The 3389-nt window shown below is 46.1% G+C and overlaps 1 non-coding gene across 1 annotated transcript; it reads left to right on the top strand.

Moving 5' to 3' along the window:
- The first annotated feature begins 3306 nt into the window (after positions 1 to 3306).
- On the top strand, positions 3307 to 3389 carry trnas-uga (transfer RNA serine (anticodon UGA)). Its single transcript has one exon. It is a non-coding gene; the product is annotated as a tRNA-Ser (tRNA).

Here is a 3389-nt window from a genome sequence, read left to right as displayed (position 1 = left end):
TCTATCGATCTCAGATATACAATCATTAAATGATCCAGCAACAACTGCCTTTTGTGGGAGGGAGTTCCACACTTCGACCTTTCTTTTTATGAAGAAATGGTTCCTAATTTCTCTCTTGAACAGCCTAGTTCCTATTATAATGTAATGTCCCCATGACCTAGACTCTACCTCCCCCCCCGCCCCCCACACCTGCCCCCACTCCCACCCACCATCCCTTGCACCAGCGGAAAACGTTTCCCTCTGTCTACCCTATCAATTACCTTCAATACCCTAAAAATCAGAATCTGCCCACACGGCAGACTGGTAAGACAGGTAAACGCCCAAAGGATCCAAGGAAAGTGACAAGTTGGAAGCAAAGGGTAGTGGTCGATGGGTGTTTTTGTGACTGGAAGGCTGTTCAGTGGGATTCGGGAGGGTTCAGTACTCGGTCCCGTGCTTTTTGTGTTATATATCACTGATTTAGACTCAATGCAGGATTAAGAAGTTTGCAGATGTTATATAAACATTGTCCATGTGGTTGTTAGTGAGAAAGAAATCTCCAGACTGCAGGACGTTATCAATGAATTGGTCAGGTGGGCAGAAAAGTGGCAAATGCAATATAATTCGTGGAAGTGAGAGGTAATGCATTAGGAGAGGGCTAACAGGACAAAGGAAAACACAATAAATGGTACGATATAGAGAAGCATAAAAAACAGAGGGACATTGTGCATGTCCACAGGTCCATGAAGGTAGCAGTGCAGGTAGATAAGGTGGTCATTATTTCCGATTTTTTTTTTAAATTCATGAATGGGATGTGGGTGTCGCTGGCTAGGCCTGCATTTAGTGCCCACCCCTAATTGCCCTTGAGAAGATGATGGTGATCCGCCTTCTTGAATCGCTGCAGTCCATATTGTGTAGGTACACCCACAATGCTGTTAGGAAGGGAGTTCCAGGATTTTGGCCCAGCGACAGTGAAGGAACGGCGATACAGTTCCAAGTCAGGATGGTGTGTGGCTTGGAAGGGCACTTGTAGGTGGTGACGTTCCCATGCGTCTGCTACCCTTGTCCTTCTAAGTGGTAGAGGTCGCGCTTTGGAAGGTGCTGTTGAAGTAGCTTTGGCGAGTTGCTGCAGTGCATCTTGTAGATGGTACACACTGAAGCCACAGTGTGCCGGTGGTGGATGGAGTGCAAATCAAGCGGGCTGCTTTATCCTGAATGGTGTCGAGCTTCTTGTGTGCTGTTGGAGCTGCACTCAACCAGGCAAGTGGAGAGTATTCCATCACACTCCTGACTTGTGCCTTGTCGATGGTGCAAAGGCTTTGGGGAGTCAGGAGGTGAGACACTCGCCGCAGAATTCCCAGCCTCTGGCCTGCTCTTGTAGCCACGGTATTTCTATGGCTGGTCCAGTTCAGTTTCTGATCAATGGTAAAATCCAGGATGTTGATAATTGGGGATTCAGCGATGGTAATGCCATTGAATGTCAAGGGGAGATGGTTAGAGTCTCGCTTGTTGGACATGGTTATTGCCTGGCTCTTGTGTGGTGCGAATGTTACTTGCCACTTGTCATCCCAAGTCTGAATGTTGTCCAGGTCTTGCTGCATATGGACACGGACTGCATCAGTATCTGATGAGTCTCGAATGGTGCTGAACAGTGTGCAATCATAAGCGAACATCCCCACTTCTGACCTTATGATTGCCTGCTGAATATTTCCAGCATCTTCTATTTTTATTATTGGTTAAAATGTCCTCGGAAATATTTTCCTTTATTAGGCGGCAGGCGGTTAAGAAGGCAAATGGTATGTTGGCCTTCATAGCGAGAGGGTTTTAGTACAGGAACAAGGATGTCTTGCTGCAGTTGTACATTGCCTTTGTGAGACCACATCTTGAGTATTGTGTGCAGTTTTGGTCGCCTTATCTGAGGAAGGATGTTCTTGCCATGGAAGGACTTCTGCAAAGATTCACCAGGCAGATAGCTGGGATGGCAGGAATGATGTATGAGGAGAGATTAGGTCGATTGGGTTATACTCACTGCAGTTTAGAAGAATGAGAGGGGTTCTCATTGAAACTTATAAAATTCTGACAGGACTGGACAGACTAGATGCAGGAAGGATGTTCCCGATGGTCGGGGAGTCCAGAACCAGGGGTCAAAGTCTAAGGATAAGGGGTAAGCCATTTAGGACTGAAATGAGGAGGAATTTCTTCATCCAGCGAGTGGTGAACCTGTAGAATTCTCTACCACAGAAGGCAGTTGAGGCCAATTCATTAAATATATTCAAGAAGGAGTTGGATATATTTCTTAAGGGTAAAGGGATCAACGGTTATGGGGATAATTCAGGGACCGGGTACTGAATTTGGATGATCAGCCATGATCCCATTGAATGGCAGAGCAGGCTCGAGGGGCCGAACGGCCTACTCCTGCTCCTATCTTCTATCTTTCTATGTTTCTATTAGCCAAGGCATAGAATTCAACAACAGGGTGGTTATGCTTGAACAGTATAAATCACTAGTTAGGCCGCAGCTAGAGTACTGCGGACAGCTTTGGTCACCACAGTACAGGAAAGATGTGATTGCACTCGAGAGGGTACAGAGGAGATTTACTAGGATGTTGCCAGGACTGGAAAATTTTAGCTATAAGTAAAGATTGGATAGGGTTGGGTTGTTATCTTTGGAGCAGTGGAGGTGGAGTGGAGACATAATTGAGGTGCATAAAATTCTGAGGTCCAAGATACAGTGGATAGGAAGGACCTATTTCCTTTAGCAGAAATGTCAATGATCTGGGGCGTAGATTTAAATTAACTGGTAAAATGATTAAAGAGGAGTTGACAAGAACCATTTTCACACAGAGAGTGGAGCGTTACTGGAAGTCACTACCGATCACATTAATAGAAAGCACTATGGATATGTACTTGAAGTGCTGCAACCTCCAGGGCTACGGACCCAGAGCTGGAAATTGGGATTAGGCAAAATATCTCTTTTTCGCCCGGCAAAGACACGATGGGCCGAATGGCCTCCTTCTCTGTCGTAAATTTCTGTATTTCTATGATCTCTGCCCTTAATCTTCAATATTCCAGGGAATACAAGCCTAGATTATGTGATCTCTGCTCATAGCCTAACCCTTGGAGCCCTGGTAACACACTCGTGAATCTGCACCACACTCCCTCCAAGGTCAATATATCCATTCTAAGGTGCAGTGCGCAGAACTGTACACAGTGGCCTAACCAGGCCTCTGCACAGCTGTCACACAACTTCCTTCCATTTATATTGTGCAGGGCAGTTGTCTAATAGTTTGCACAGGTCATTTCACTGTTGAAAGGTTGCATTTGCGCAGCTGCGATGGCCGAGTGGTTAAGGCGTTGGACTTGAAATCCAATGGGGGTACCTCACGCAGGTTACAAACCCTGCTCGTAGCG

This window comes from Somniosus microcephalus, unplaced genomic scaffold (assembly GCF_052327205.1).
Source record: "Somniosus microcephalus isolate GS21.2 unplaced genomic scaffold, FLI_Smic_1.0 unresolved_chr8, whole genome shotgun sequence".
Classification (NCBI taxonomy): domain Eukaryota; kingdom Metazoa; phylum Chordata; class Chondrichthyes; order Squaliformes; family Somniosidae; genus Somniosus; species Somniosus microcephalus.
Note: the sequence above shows the minus strand (reverse complement) of the source record. Positions and strands in the feature narration are given on the sequence as shown.